Here is a 17,203-nt window from a genome sequence, read left to right on the forward strand (position 1 = left end):
AAGCAATGCTAGGGGGACAAACACAGACACACAAACACACACACGCATATATATACATATATACGACGGGCTTCTTTCAGTTTCCGTCCACGAAATCCACTCAAGGCTTTGGTCGGCCCGAGGCTATAGTAGAAGACACTTGCCCAAGGTGCCACGCAGTGGGACTGAACCCAGAACCATGTGGTTGGTAATGATAGGGATAGGCGTCACTCTGTAGTTGAAAAGTTTGCTTCCCAACCACAAAGCTACAAGTTCAGTCCCTTTGCATGGCACCTTGGGTAAGTGTCTTCTAGTATAGCTTCAAGGTTTTGTGAGTGGATTTGGTAGAAGGAGACAAAGAAACCTATTATATATGTGTAAGTGTCAGCATGAGCGCGTATGTGTGTTTGTTTCCTTGCCTTGTTGACATTGTATGGTTGTTGGAAGCTAGTTTCACTGTCATATAAGAGGTGTCACTCATTTTCAACATTCTGCAAAAATATGTCTGGTCATGGAGATGTATTATTTTGCTTGGAAGGTGTGGGTTGGCAACAGGAGGAGCATCTGGCTGTAGAAAATATGCCTCAATGAAATACTTTGATTGACTCCTACAATCATGGAAAAGAGATGCTAAAATGATGATGATCATTGTTTAATGTCCATCTTCCATGTTGAGCTATAGAGATATGTTTGTATCATTGTTTTTGTTCCCACTAACGCTTGACAACTGACGTTGGTTTGTTTACATCCCTGTGACTTAGTAGTTCAGCAAAAGAGACTGAGAGAATAAGTAGTAGGCTTAAAAAATAAGTTCTGAGGTCAATTTGTTTGACTAAACCCAAGAAGGTGGTGCCTCAGTATAGCCACAGTCCAATCACTGAAACAAGTAAAAGATAAAAAAATATCTGTTGTTTCTCTGTTTGTTTCCAAAGAATTTACCAACATTTGTGAGAGAAAAAAAAAAACTAGTGAATATTCCATCAATACCAGTTATGAAGAAAGAACCAGAAAAGTGTTCAGTCCACGTGGAAATGTCTTCATCAACTCTGTTGGATTTGGTCTGATAAGAGATTCTGAAGAGAAATGGGAACATAAAATGGAATCTCTTTCTGTGACAGAAACAATCCAGATTCTGAGTCACCTGCTGGTTTGACAATTACTGGATTCTGTTTATTGTTTGGATGATTTGAAAAATAACTCAAAGAAATGTGCAAGTTGGTGTTAAAAAATGTAGAAAGATCTGATATAGACAAGAATAATGATAATAATTATTCAAAGAGAGAAGGAAGAACAACAGAACAAGCAAATGGAAAGAAATGGAATTACATGGCCAATTTATGCAACAAACCAGGAATGTTGGAAGTAAAGAATGCTGGCTCTGGATGATGCACCAAAGCCTGAAACAAGAGACTGAAACACTAATTATAGTTGCTCAGCAACAAGCCATTAGAACAAATCTGATAAAAGCAGAACTCGGTCAGATGACAAAATGTAGAAACTACAGGAAAGGAGGTGACTGTATCAATCATTTCTTGAGTAAGTGCAGTATACTAGCACAAAAAGAGTAGAAGTGCAGGTACGACCGTGTAGGTAAAAGAGTGCATAGGGATGATAGCCAAGTGTGTGGCTTCGAAATAAAAGTGGTATGAATGGCTAAAACTCTTGCCAAGTCTTGACCAATTGGCCTGTTCTTGACTCAAATTCGAGTTAATCTTTTACCCCATATAGTAGGGAATTGTTATAAAGATCTGAGATGTGCAAGTAATTGTTGCCATTCTTCTGACATTTTGCTCACTGCTGAATATGGCAGCTACTGTCCTGTATTGTTTTCCTTTATATATGTGTAGCACTGAGCACCACACATCTTGGAAGCATTTTTCTGTTTCTGCCAGAATAGGAAACAAATTCCCTCTCCTTGTGAGAAATGCATTTATACACAATGGCTTTTTTATTCACAGTTAGTATTTTTGTCCTCACTAAGGGACATAACACCTGGTTTTACAATATCAATTTTGTACTGGAGGGCTTCAGCTTTCAGATCTTGTACTAAATGCACAGTTCCTGGCTAACTGAAAAAAAGATGGAGTTGTTGTTTTGGTTTTTAATGTTTTTGTTGTTGCTTTCCACACAGCTTTTGTTGTTATTACTTGTTGTTTTCCATCTTGTTGTTCACATTGTTGTTGTTACTGTTGCTGTTTCTGCTGTTGCTATACACATTACTATTACTGTTGTTGTTGCTGTTACTGGTGTTGCTGTTGCCATTGCAACAAGACCAAATTCCATTGCTTTGAGTTGATAAATTTAACTCCAGCTTCCCTGCCATTAACATCATGTTCATGGCTACATTGGGGGTCAAAACTGGGTTGACAGAATGCTGTCCACATCTGATCATTATTATTTTTCATATTCTGACATTTTTTTTAAATTGGAAAAATATATGAAATCTTTGTTTTCATAAGAATGCAAAGTAGATATACCACTAAGTTACACTTCTGAAAAGGGGTTGTAACAGAAATGTTACCACCATGATTCAGACAATGTCAGCAAAATAATTATTTCAAAATAATTGAATGAATGGACTTTAATCAGCTGAAACAATTGACTAAACTCTTAAAACTTTCCATGACTTCCCAGTATGGCAGCAATAACGATAATAATCCTTTCTACTATAAGCACAAAGCCTGAAATTTTTTGTAGGAGGAGGGGTTAAGTTGATTACATCGACCCCAGTTCTTGACTGATTCTTTTTTCATCGACCTCAAAAGGATGAAAGGCAAAGTTGACCTCGGCAGAATTTGAACTCAGAATGTAAAGACGGATGAAATACCACTAAGCATCTTGTCCAGTATGTTAACAATTCTACCAGCTCACCAATAATAACAGCAACAACATCAGTAATAACAATAGCATTTTTAGATGTCTATAACATTTTTTTCTTCCTAAGACAGTATGATTTTTAACCTTTGTGTCACTATAAACCGTAGAGAATCTGTTTAAATAATATCAAAGTGTGCATGATTCAAGGTAAGTAACAGAAAAAAAAAAAAATGCTTGTTAAATAACCAATAAACCAATGAATGTCTTCAGCTGAGTCTTCTGTAGCTTGTTCTTAGGTCAATTATTCAGTTTTGGTGTATTTTCAATCCTACAGTCTTGGAGTCTTTGTATCAATGCATATATTGGTGTATTTTGAATCCTACAGTCTTGGAGTCTTTGTATCAATGCATATATTGGTGTATTTTGAATCCTACAGTATTGGAGTCTTTGTATCAATGCATATTTTGGTGTATTTTGAATCCTACATTCTTGGAGTCTTGTATCAATGCAATTTTGTACTGGAGGGCTTCAGCTTTCAGATCTCGCACTGAATGCACAGTTCCTGGCTTACTGCCCTCAATAAAGATAGAGTTGTTGTTCTGATACTTCCCTATCCCTGGTGATTAAAAGTTTAATTATAAAAAATTAATTATAAAAATATTTCCTGAAGGTCCTATACTAGATTCCTGAGCCATTTTACCAATTTACATAACATCAATAGTGACTTGCAATTTTACTTCAGAATTGAGTGTTTGACATAAAACTCACATGGCTGTAAAACAGCAGTTCAGCTATATTTCTAAATAATTGAATTTTTATATCTTTCCAATTCATATTAAAAGAGTGAATATAAAATTGAATTACATTTGAATATATTACTGCTGAATATCATTGAAGAATTAATGAAGGCAATTTTTTTTTTTTTTTACTCTTGTCCATTCCTGAAAACTGTGACATATATGACGAGTAAATTAAAGTGAATTACTGCTGCTGCCACCACCACCACCATACCATATAAATTCGATAAAGTTATTACTGCAATATTAAATTATTGACAATCTGTTCTATATTTTAAATATTTGAAAAATGCCAAAGATGATTTTTGAATTGATCCGTTTACATATTTCTACACTTTTTGTGGTTTAAGATGATGAACTCACTAAATATGGATTTCAAATTTTGGCACAAAGCCAGCAATTGCATTGAACCCAATGCTCAACTGGTCCTTATTTTATTAACCCCCAAAGTATGAAAGGCAAAGTCAACCTCAGCAGAACTTGAACTCTGAACTTAAAGATGGATGAAATGCCGCTAAGCATTTTGCCCAGTATGCTAATGATTCTGCCAGCTTGCTGCCTTCATCTCACTAAATGTTGAAGTTTCTGCTTTTGATTAACTGTTTTCAAAGAGGATGCTTGCTGTTGAAGGCTTTTGTTTGGAAACCAAATTGCCAATTTTTTTATAGTAAAAATGCTAACATAATTTTATCTAATATATACTGATTTGTTTAGGAGTGGCTGTGTGGTAAATAGCTTGCTTACCAACCACATGGTTTTGGGTTCAGTACCATTGTGGAGCACCTTGGGCAAGTGTCTTCTATTATAGCCTCAGGCTAACCAGAGCCTTGTGAATGGATTTGGTAGATGGAAACTGAAAGAAGCCCGTTGTATATATATATATATATATAGACACACAAACATATATATATATGTTTGTGTGTCTATGTTTGTCCCTTTTCACCATCACTTGACAACTGATGTTGGTGTGTTTACGTTCCTGTAACTTAGCAGTTCAGCAAAAGAGACCAATAGAATAAGTACTAAGCTTACAAAATTTGTTTGACTAATGGTGGTGCTCCAGCATGGCTGCAGTCAAATGACTGAAACAAATAAAAGAATAAAACAATAATGTCCTATTCCATGATAGAAAGATCAACCAAAAAAGTACTCTATCTGGTGAGAGATAAATATTATTTATATATATATATATATATATATTGAACTCTAGGACTCACAAAGCTTCTTACCTGGTTTTCATGATATATAAGTGACTTGAGATTTCATGGTATATAAGCGACCATAAAAGCGATGCCAGTCCATTGCAGAGTTCAAGGCCTGCAATTTAGAGGGGAGAGTACAAATTAATTACATTGACCCTAGTACTTGACTGGTATTTTATTTTATCAACCCTGAAGGGATGAAAGGCAAAGTTGAACATGGAACAAAAAGAGCAAGAAGAAATACTGTTAAGCATTTTGTCTGGTGTGCTGACAATTCTGCCTTATACTAACTTATAACATTATTAAATATTAAAGATGGGTTGATAGTCAACTGCTTGAATCAGTTTCTAATTGATTTTTGTAGTCATATTTTATGAGTGGTCACTGTGAAAAAAATTGCTTCAAAAGCACATTTAAATTTGAGCTAGTGAAAAAATTAATTTATGAAAGTAGAAAATAAATACATCATTTTTTTTCTATAATTAGTAAATAAAATTGCAGTGACTGAAATAGTAATTATTTAATCCATTTAAAGATGTTTTCTTCAAAGAAGTGTAAAGCAGATGCGTCACTCTTAGGACAAAGTGCATCAGTAGTGCATTGTGTCATCGGTCAGTTCCAAATCTCATTTCTGCTTTGCATTTATACATCAACTAGCAGTATCGCCTGGTGTTGCTCGGGTTTGTAAGGGAAATAACTATATAAGCATTTTTAGACTTATAGCCAAAAAATAGCAAAAAAATGCATTAAAAATGGAAAAAAAATGATGGTAAATTTTTTTAAAATCGTTGACTCATCGTAGACATTTTTAGAGTTACTTCCCTTATATGATAGCGAAAAAATGCATTAAAATGGAAAAAAATGGTAAATTATTTTTTAAATCGTAGACTCATCGTAGACACGCGCTAATACCCAGAAGGGCTTGATATGAATCACGACTATAAGATACCTGCTTTTGGTTACACTGCACCACAAAATGTGGGAGTAGTTAGGAATCTAAATCGTAGGAGACAGACACACAACTTGACTTTTATATATAAAGATTACCTCAGAAATTTTTGATAAGACTGAATCAGAATATTTTCCAAACATCTTCACATATGTGGTATACTGTACTGGAAATGTTGGGTCTATTAAAGATTTTTTTTTCACTACGTAACATAGGGAAATAAATTATAATTCTACTTATCCTTGCTTGCCTATATAGAAATAGAAATTGCCTTCAGCTTGAAAAAATATAAAAAAATAAAATAAAAAACTGGCGTAAGCTTTATCACACATCAGTTCTTTGGTAAAGTTGGTTGGTAAAGTGGGTAGGAGGTTGTAAATCAGAGGTATAGCTCTTATATCACTTGTGTAGTTCTTTAACCACTCAACTAACTCTTCTCAAACATATTACAATTGTGATTATTCTCTTTTATCTTAGTCAAGTAGTAGTTTGTGTTACTTTTCTTTGTTGTCATTTTCAAATGTTAAGCACTTAAGATCACAAAATTCTTTCATGAAAGAATTAAGCTTATTTTTTTTAAGGTTTCTATGTATTTGGAAACGATTTGGAATATGAAAGATAATAGAAACTATTTTGTTAAGTAATCTACAATGGATAAATACCTACTTCCTCATCGTGGCACTCCTGAAGGACTTTGACTTGTACTCATTCAAAGTCAGAGAGTGATTTTTGTTGAATTTTCTTGGCTCCTGGCAAGATTGAGGAAAATTTACAGAAAATACCTTATTTATTGACTCCTCTATTTATAGCAATAAACATTATCATTTCATGGTACTTCAGCTAGGTAAATTACCATGGAATGATCACGTTTATCACTGTAAGCTATTTTTCCCCCCACCAGAAACATGACATAGTATTAGTGATCGTATATAATTTTTGATCATTTAACCATTAACCCTTTCGTTACCAACCCGGCTGAAACCGGCTGTAGCTCTTTAGTACAAATGTCTTGTTTTCATAAGTTTTGAATTAAAATCTTCCACCAAACCTTAGTCACAATTTATGTTCCTGACACTAGCTTAATGATAACTAAGTTATTTTACTAAATTCTTTGTTATATCTAAAATTAATTGAAAGAAAAACAGCATCTCAAAAGAAATATGGTAACAAAAGGGTTAAGTTGGTATCTTATTCATTCATTCAGCTGTGACTTCTATAATATCAAAGCACATAAGGGCAGTGATTTGATTGTTGGAATATATAAAGGGAAGAAGATGACAGCTTTATTCTTTCATCTGTGTGTGAGTGAGTCCATGACAAATGTATGTCAACTTCAATGACTGAGTCTTTGTACACAGTTTTGGTATGATTTATTGCTATGAAGTTGTTGGCTGTAGTGTTGAATTCAATTCTTTATCTTTAAAAGTCAACTGTGACACAAACAACGATTTATTTTATTTGCTTAATGCTATGGAAACAAGGAATAAGACCAGCTTTATGGATCCTTGTGATTAGGAAAAAAAAAAAAAAAAAGAAAGGTAAAAGAATGAGAGCTCACCATTTGGTTGGCATGTTATTGAATGACCAAAATTTGTGATTATTAAATGTTGGGTATGTTTGTTAAGTTTATGTTGAGCTAATTTTAACTGTGTATACATGTTAGGTGTACACAATGTAAAACTTGTCAGGTGTCTGACAATCAACACAGATATGAGTGAAAAGTGGAAAATATTCTATATATGAACGCTGGATACAAATCAAAACCTTCCTTAGCTTCTCCTGTTGATGATTCATAAATAGCAATAAATGCATTTAAAATATTAATTTAATTTATATAAAAATCTATTGCTGATTTCAGTAATTTTCCTTGAAGCAACATGTATAACATCTTTCTACTTTTAGGGGATATATAGGGTTTGATTTTATTTCTTTTAGCAGCAAACAAACCATCAAACAATGCAAATTCAGCAAAGAAAAGGGAACTTTAATCAGATGTATTTTGGGGTTTCATATCATATATGTCGCTTTGATATTCTATCTTTAGAAAACTAGTAACATGACATTATTTAAAACAAAGAATTTCTCTTGACAGCAAATTTATGTTGTCTGTTCTTTATCTGACTGTAGTCTTTGTATAAACCAATATCATCCAATAAGTATCTATATTTAAGGACAGCTGCATATTTTGTTTTACTGTTTTTTGCCTTCATAAATTTCTTTGTGTAATTGGTTTTTAGTTTTCATTTGTTATCAGTTAATACTAAAATTAGAGACAAGGCAATCTACTTATTTAACTCAAGCCATTATAGGGAAAACAGTAGTTCAAACATCAACGTTACTATGTTGTATATTTGTGGAAGAGTAATTCATCATCTTTTGTTGAAAGATTTGGTATGACACATTTCTGGAATTTTTGAATGTTTATAATCCTTTGCTGCATTTAAAGAAACGTTTGGTGTAATTTATGGAACCTTTGTTACGTCAAGTGTTTTATACTAATCTTTGGTTAATTTTTATAAATACCCTGCTGTTGTAGGAAATGTATTCTCATTTTTAATTTATTGCTAATTTGAACAATGGTTGTGTGGGTAAAGCTGACAATTTGCAATTCCTCTTGATTGCTTGTACACACACCAAAGAACATTAGCAAAAGATGGATTTTTTTTTAAACCTGTTTTGTTTTTGCTGTTAGACATTGTCAATGATTAAAGGTGTTCAGACATGACAATTTCTCTTATGGTCCTGTCTCTTTGTCATGTATCATTTCAGGAAGAATGATAAAGCCTTTTAACTATGACTAACTCACTAAATTTAACCCTGACTAACATAACAAATAAGTAACATTAACCTAACTAACATAGCAAATAAGTAACATTAACCTGAGAAGAAAAGAAACATTGACCTAAAATGGAAAGAATGATTTGAGAGGGAGTGAGCTATGCAGTCAGATAAGTTGACCTATTAATTTTTACTTTTGTACTGGTTGTAGCTGTAAAGGTGAAAATTGCAACCAATAAAAAGTTACTTTCATTTGATGCTTAAACCGTCAAGTGCTCTTGTGTCTGGATTTTTCTTAGCTTCTGCTTTGGGAGGAAAATAACCTTCCAGTAAAGAGACCATCCACTGCTTTTGTAGTGTGTCATCATCATCGTCATCATTTAACGTCTGCTTTCCATGCTAGCATGGGTTGGACGATTTTGACTGAGGGCTGGTGGACCAGATGACTGCACCAGGCTCTAATCTTGATCTGGCAGAGTTTCTACAGCTGGATGCCCTTCCTAATTCCAACCACTCCGAGAGTGTAGTGGGTGCTTTTTACTTGCCACTGGCATGGGGGGCCAGTCAGGTGGTACTGGCAATGACCTCCCTCGAATCTTTTTACATATGCCACCGGCACAGGTGCCAGTAAGGCGACGTTGTGAAACAAGTGTCTTCTTTATAAATCTAATGCTTACATTTATTTTACTCATTTCTTTTCCCTAACCAATTAACACAACACCCAATTAAAGTAGAGGTATATATGAGAGGCCATGGATACTGATTCTTTTGCTCAATAAAACTATCTTAAAACGGTATGGCAATACTTATGTTTTGTTTATGTTCCTACATGTCATTGTAATGTGTACATGTCTATGCATAGATTGCATGCGGTTGTGTGAAAATGTGTGTGTATATAAAATGATAGTGTTGTTAGCAGGTTTTAATCTCATAAGAAAATGTACATTTAGGCCCCTAGTTTTCATTCCAGCTGTCAATGTTAGATTTAAATTTACCATAAAGGTCTTGTTATTTAAGCTTTTGTTTTGTCTATTGTTTTTAATCACATTCTTTTCAAACCCTAAAATAGTTAAACTAGTTCAGAAAATTGAGATTTTCTGATAGCCAATGAAATTTCAGTTAGCTGGTAACTAGAATTAGGTGTTATTTGTTATTTAATATATTTTTAGTGATGAGAATTTTCAAACCTTAATCATGGTATTCTTTATTATTACTTCAAGTGTACAAACATTAGTGATATTGTAATATATTTTGTTTCAACTAATGTTTCACAAAGTAGAAATTTGTTAATCTTTTGTTTTATATTTTGAACTGTAGCATCGCTCTAGACTTTGAGTGGCAACTTAAATTCTTATATTAATACTTTATTATTACTTTTTGTTTGTAAATAAACCTTTCTTACTCTTTACTCTTTTACTTGTTTCAGTCATTTGACTGCGGCCATGCTGGAGCACTGCCTTTAATTGAGCAACTCGACCCCGGGACTTATTCTTTTGTTAGCCCAGTACTTATTCTATCGGTCTCTTTTTGCCAAACCGCTAAGTAACGGGGACATAAACACTCCAGCATCGGTTGTCAAGCAATGCTAGAGGGCCAAACACAGACACACAAACACACACACGCATATATATATATATACATATATACGACAGGCTTCTTTTCAGTTTCCGTCTACTAAATCCACTCACAAGGCTTTGGTCGGCCCGAGGCTATAGTAGAAGACACTTGCCCAAGGTGTCACGCAGTGGGACTGAACCCGGAACCATGTGGTTGGTAAACAAGCTACTTACCACACAGCCACACCTCATAAATTTTGAATTTTGTATTTAGCATCTTTAGTTCATGTTGTGATTGCTGTAGCTGGTTGAAATAGGTTAATGCAGTAATTTGATTTCAACTATTTCATTGTATTTTGTTTTGTATTTCATAATGAAGGTTTCATGTTTGTGTTGTTTTTGCTCAAAACACAATAATGCCTCATGTTTAACCTGAAAGTTGTAGCAATGCTTTAATCATTGGGTTGTCTTACATTTCGTAATCATCATCATCATCGTTTAGCATCCACTTTCCATGCTAGCATGGGACTGGACGGTTCAACTGGGGTCTGGGAAGCCAGAAGGTTGCACCAGGCCCAGTCTGATCTGGCAATGTTTCTACGGCTGGATGCCCTTCCTAATGCCAACCACTCCGTGAGTGTAGTGGGTGCTTTTACATTCCACCAGCACAGGTGCCAGAGGAGGCTGGCAAATGGCCATGATCGGATGGTGCTTTTTATGTGCCACCAGCATGGGGGCCAGGCGAGGCTGGCAACAGCCACGATCGGATGGTGCTTTTTACGTGCCATACTGAAAAAAAGGTGGTGGTGGTGGGAAATTCAGGGCAGATGCAGTATCTGAATTTGGAAACCAATTCAATAATGCTAATAATATAGGGAAAATTGCCTGAATAGAAAAACTCAGTATGTTTAAATAGCTTTTTATTTTATTTTGTTAATTTCTCTTAAAATACCTAGATAACATGGTTGTTAGCAAGGCCCAACCAAGTTAACACCAATTAAAATGGATACCCTATTTATAATTTTTTTTTTTAGGAATATTGTATCCTCCACCATCATCACTACAAGAACTGGAGACTGTTCTAGCTGAAGAATGGACAAAAATTCCTTTGGAAACAATTCAAACTTTGTATGAGTCCATACCTTGTAGAATTCAAGCCGTAATTACTGCCAAAGGTGGTCCTACCCTATATTAAAATAAATTTGTTTGAAATTTTAAGGGGTTTCCATTACTTTGTCCAACTCCTGTATATATATATATATATATATATATATATATTATATATATATATAATATATATATATATATATATATCCTTAAAAGTGTTTTAGCCCGAAGGCCGTGGCCATGCTGGGGCACCACCGCTATATATATATATATTATATATATATATATATATATATATATATAACGGGAAGCTTTATGAAAATAGACGAAAGACGAAGGCAGGTGGAAAACAAACAAACAATTGTATTAGTATGGCGCTCAGGAAATATAAATTAAACAATATATATATATAAAAGAAGTTTGAAAATGCCACTAAATAAGATAAATTTTAATTTTCTTATAAATTTTACATGTTTCAGATCTTCTTGAAAAAACGAACCTTATCAAAAATATTTTAAAAAGTTAAGTGTAATAAAAAAGTTCATAATTGTTTCTTACTGGTCTCAACAGAATCCACGTGGTGGTGTTTTATAAATATATACCCACTCGTATACGATCTACACTTATTATATATATATATATATATATATAAGCCTGTTTTCAATGTAACAGCTTAGAAAAAGCATAACATCAAGTCATTGTGACATTAATATATTTTTTTAGTTGTTCATTTCTCCATTCAGAATATTTGACCAGTCCAGTGTCTGTGAACAACCAATCTTGTAAATACTCTCAGATGGCTGGAGCTATTGTTATGGTGGCTATACAGATGTTTTATTTTTATTTTTTGAAAGCAAAAACTTGTTTGTTTTACATGAGATGTCCATTCAGTTCTCTACATTACTGCATGAAAGTGGACAGTTATGTAGATTTAGATATTTATAGGAATCCTATGTATGGTTGTGTGGGTAAGACACTTATTCTGTAACCATGTGGTTTTGGTTTCAGTCTCACTGTGCAGTACTTTGGCCATGTGTTTCCTACTATAGTTTTGAGTTGACCAATGTCTCATGAGTGAATTTGGTAGTTGGAAACTGCAGGGAAACTTGCTGTGTATATAAACACGTGTATATATGTATGTATTTATGTATGTGTGTGTGAGTACTTTGTGTTTGTCCACCACTGCTTGACAACCAGTACTGGTTTGTTTATGTCCCTGTAACTTAGCAGTTTGGCAAAAAGAACTGATGAAATAAGTACCAGACTTAAAAATAAGTATTGGGGTCGATTTGTTCAACTATATTCTTTGAAGCAGTCCAATGAATGAAACAAATAAAAGAAGGCAAAAGAAGATGGTGTTTTATAACAGGATTTAGTTTTATACTTTTACTATTTTGCAGGAGACAAAATCCATTTCCCCTTGTTGACCTCCCTAAAATAATGGGAATTAATGTTTTTCTGACACTTCTGTCGGTGGTCAAAAAGGTAGACAAAGTGGTTGTTCCAGAGAAGTTTTGTCGTAGGTTTAACCCCAGGTCAGTCCTGACTGAGTAGACCCGTGGTCAAAAGTGTTCCATGACCACTGCCTTTCTATTTATAGAACTGTATTCTTCAGTGTATTCCACCTCTTGCAAGATGATGAAGTGTAATTTGAAAGATATTTGGCCAATATTTTTGGATGGTTGAATAACCATGTAGAGGCTTCTAGAGGGTTGTAGTTCTGGGAGGAAAGGAGAAAAGAGTAAGCTTAAGTTGGGGGTGCTGATGGAGAAAACAGCTTATGTGATGTTGTGCAAGGATTGTGTACAGTTTCTGTGTTCAGAAATTGTTGTGTTAGTTAGCAGTAAAATTAGGCCTCTGCTGTTGGTAGTTTCATCTTTTTGTTCACTCCTTTCACCATTTCATAGAATTTAACTTCACTGTATCTGACTCTTCTGTTGGTTTTTCTTGATATCTCCATCATCATCGTTTAGCGTCTGCTTTCCATGCTAGCATGGGTTGGACGGTTCAACTGGGTTCTGGGAAGCCAGAAGGCTGCACCAGGCCCAGTTTGATCTGGCAATGTTTCTACGGCTGGATGCCCTTCCTAACGCCAACCACTCCATGAGTGTAGTGGGTGCTTTTTACGTGCCAGACGAGTCTGGCAAACGGCCACGAACGGATGGTGCTTTTTACGTGCCACCCCCCTTCTCTACAAGCCTACTGACTCTCACTTCTTTCTCCACTACTCTTTTTCTCACCCCAAACACTCTAAATCTGCCTTATCATTCTCTTAATTCCTTTGCCAACCCTGTAGCATTGATTCAGATTTCAAATTCCAATGTAAGAGAATGTGACATTTTCTCTGGAATTGAGGATACCCTGGATTAGTTGTGGACCTGCACTCTACTGGGCATAGGCCATCAATTGCACCACTGCTCTCCTATCCTCTGTATGGTCACCTACAGACTAGATTCCACACTCTCTCATCTTATGCCTGTCCATTTTTCCATTGAAAAACAAAATAATCCACAACTTCCGAATCCTACTGCAATCTTAACTGCACCCTTTCTCCCTGTCTTCAAAAAGATGTGCATCTCAGGAAAGGTCCTAGTAAGAAGCTAAATTGAACCCAACCCTATGCAACCAGGCACAACACTAACAATACAGCACTCGTCACCTCATTAGCAACAGAACAATCATTGCTGTGCCTCAGTCACAGTTTCACATTACCAAGAATTTCTGTTACATATTTTCCAACCTAATTTTGCAGTGCTCTTTATATTGGAGGAACAGTAATTGCTTTTGGGAGCACATTTGAAGCATTTTACAACTTATGCCTAACCAGCCTGGTGCTATCCACTTCAACACAACAAACAGGCCATCCTATTACTCACTGATCAGTTTGCAGTGTCTCTGCATACCATGGCACTATATATTGTTACTCATATTTATTAATTTTCCCACTTCCTGATTCATGATGGGTTGAAGACAAATTTAAAACTACCCATATTTGAACCGAGAAACGTGAATTCCATAAGTAAAATTATAGGTGTACGAATGGCTGTGTGGTAAGTAGCTTGCTTACGAACCACATGGTTCCGGGTTCAGTCCCACTGCATGGCACCTTGGGTAAATGTCTTCTATTATAGCCTCGGGCCGGCCAAAGCCTTCTGAGTGGATTTGGTAGATGGAAACTGAAAGAAGCCTGTCATGTATGTATATATATATGTATGTGTATCTGTGTGTGTATATGCTTGTGTGTCTGTGTTTGTCCCCCCAACATCATTTGACAACCGATGCTGGTGTGTTTATGTCCCCGTAACTCAGTGGTTCAGCAAAAGAAACCGATGGAATAAGTACTAGGCTTACAAAGAATAAGACCTGGGGTTGATTTGTTCGACTAAAGGCGGTGCTCAAGCATGGCCACAGTCAAATGACTGAAACAAGTAAAAGTAAAAGAAGGCTGACCACTTTACTGATTAAATTTCACTGTAATAGCTTTTATAGAATGCCAATTCCGAAAACTTAGAAGGAACTGATTTCTGACATTCTGTTATAGGCTTCCAAAGTTTGACTTTTCCAGTTTCTTTAGATGGCTGTGAACTGTTTAATGGGAGTGCTTTAATGAGAATGATTGGATTCAGTCTTTCTCAAGACATTACTGCCAACTAACTGTTGTGAAAGACATCATTATCATATTGGTCTACAGTTAAGGCTAATACAAACTATTTAGTTTCTATTATAGCAATTAGACTTGTCTTGCTACATAGTCATCATTGGTGTCTTTTTTTTCAATGTCATTTCCTACCATTGCTGTTTGTGTTGATTAGATAATTCTGCATAATTTATAACATGTTTGCATGATTTATCAGTGTAAGTGTTCAATTACTCGATGCCTCATCACTATCACCAATTATCGAAATGGTCACAACCGTATCATTGTAAAATAAGAAAGGTATTCACTTTATAGTTTGCTGTTAATTTTTAATGGTTTATTTATTGATGGTTTAATCTGAAGAAAAAGGTCACGTGCATGACCTCTAAGCTCTCTCTAAAATTGATGAGATCAATGAAGTTGATGTTCATTGGAAATATCAAGTTGATGACTGCTGGAGAAACATGGTGAGCAGGGGTGGGATTCCATAGGAGAGTGACCGTCCAAGAAGGAAAGATTGGGTGTAGTGGTTACGATGATTTCTGATGGCAGAAACACTGCCTGTGATTGCTATTTAGCCCTTTTACTCTCTGATTGATATCTTGCCTGCTAACTCTTTATTATTGCTATCTACCCATTTTTTCAGACTACTTACTCTACCCTCTTTATATCCCTTGGTTGTATCATGCCCTCTTTGTTTCCCTGATTGCATCCTGTCCTCTTTCTTCCGACTGCATTTTGCCCATTTCTCCTCCTGACTGCATTTTGCTTTCATTTCTCTCTTTGATTGCATCCTGCCCTCTTTCTCCCTCTGATTACATTGTGCCCTCTGTCACTCTCTGTCTGTATTCTGCTTTCTTTCTCTGATTGCATCCTACCTTCTTCACCACCATGACTGCATTCTACCTTCTTACTCCCTCTGACTGTACCCTGCTATCTTTCTCTTTATGACTACATCCAGCATCCTATTCTCTTACACTTTCTGACTATATCCTGCCTTTTTATTCCTATTGATTTCCATCCTGCCTTAATCTATAGGGATCCCATCTTATTACAATTTCTTTGATATCCCAGGTTAAATTTTATATATTTTCTGCATCTCTCTCTCTCTCTCTTTCTTTCTCTCTCTCTCTCTCATATACATTCTTCTCTTTCTGTCCCACTCCCTCCCCCATTGCGTGCTTCCCTCTTTCTCTTTTCATTCCACATATCATTGCCTTGTATTCTATGCATCTAAATGTTATCTTTATGACAAGTGAGCCATTAAATATGCTGAATTTGCTTTTAGCACATTTAAGACTTGAATGAATGAATGATTTTAAATAATTAACAAGTGTATGCATGCATGCAAAGGGTGTCATGCCAAGGCATTGTTTGGTGGGCCACATTTTGTCAATGGAAGCAAATAATACATTTTTTTTTTGCCTGAATAATAAAGAATTATAAGTTAGCGTTTCTTATTGTTTGTTTTTGTCTTTCTTTTCTCCAAATATGTGATTATGCAATTTCACTATTGATGTTACTAAATATATATTTTTTCTTTCTTTCACAATGATACACTTATATTTTGCCTATATCAATGTTTTCAAACTCTAAGCCAGCGAAAGTTAAGTTCTCTTGCTAATGTTATGGGCTTGTTAAGATTATCTTATTTCTTCCATTTATGTGTTTTTTATGACTTACCCTCTCTGTTCTGATTGATATTTTTTATTTAGATTAATTTTTTCTCTATTAGGATTTGGTGAACAACCATGGCAATTGGTTGCAGGTTTCCAATGGTTCAATCTCTGATTCAGCAAATTTCTGATGGTGAGAATGAAAAAGATAATGCCTTTAACTTGCCACAGAATAAATATAACTCAAAGGGCAATGTTTTTTTTTCCCTTTTTTTGATTTTGGTTTGCTCACCATTATTTGCATTCTTGTCCATTATACATGAGTGAAAGACACACAATTGTTGGGCTTCTGTACAGTTTCTGTCTACTAAATTTGCCAGGGACCAAATTGAGTTGATGCTATGATATAAGACTCCTGTCCAAGGTGCTATGGTGTAGGATCAAACCTAGAATCATGTGGTTGTGAAATGAACTTTTTAACCCCACAGCTTATATTGTAATTATTATCACTAACATTTTATACTTTTTCTATATGGGTATAGGTTAAACAGATCTGCTATGCAACATATTGTCAATTGTCTTGATCTTTCATTATATCTTCTGTAAAATTCAATATCTTGAGACCTGACCATACCACTTTATTCCATATTTTTCTTCTTTAAGCACTCAACTTAGCACTTGTGACCATTTGCATTTAATGTCCATACCATCACAATACTGCATACTTTGGCTGATTCCTTTAATACCTAGCTGCTCCATCATCTA

At 35.1% G+C, this 17,203-nt stretch overlaps 1 protein-coding gene across 6 annotated transcripts in view; it reads left to right on the top strand.

The window, feature by feature from the left end:
- LOC115222941 (phospholipid-transporting ATPase ID) overlaps positions 1-17,203 on the top strand; it is a 227,749-nt gene that overhangs the window by 24,023 nt on the left and 186,523 nt on the right. Inside the window, exon 2 of one of the 6 annotated variants that reach the window (XM_036500572.1) lies at positions 16,558-16,631. The exons of the other annotated variants lie outside the window; for them this stretch is intronic. The gene's annotated coding sequence lies outside the window, so the exon portion shown is untranslated. The remainder of the gene's footprint in view (positions 1-16,557; positions 16,632-17,203) is intronic. 6 annotated transcript variants of the gene reach the window in all.

Source organism: Octopus sinensis, linkage group LG2, assembly GCF_006345805.1.
Source record: "Octopus sinensis linkage group LG2, ASM634580v1, whole genome shotgun sequence".
Classification (NCBI taxonomy): domain Eukaryota; kingdom Metazoa; phylum Mollusca; class Cephalopoda; order Octopoda; family Octopodidae; genus Octopus; species Octopus sinensis.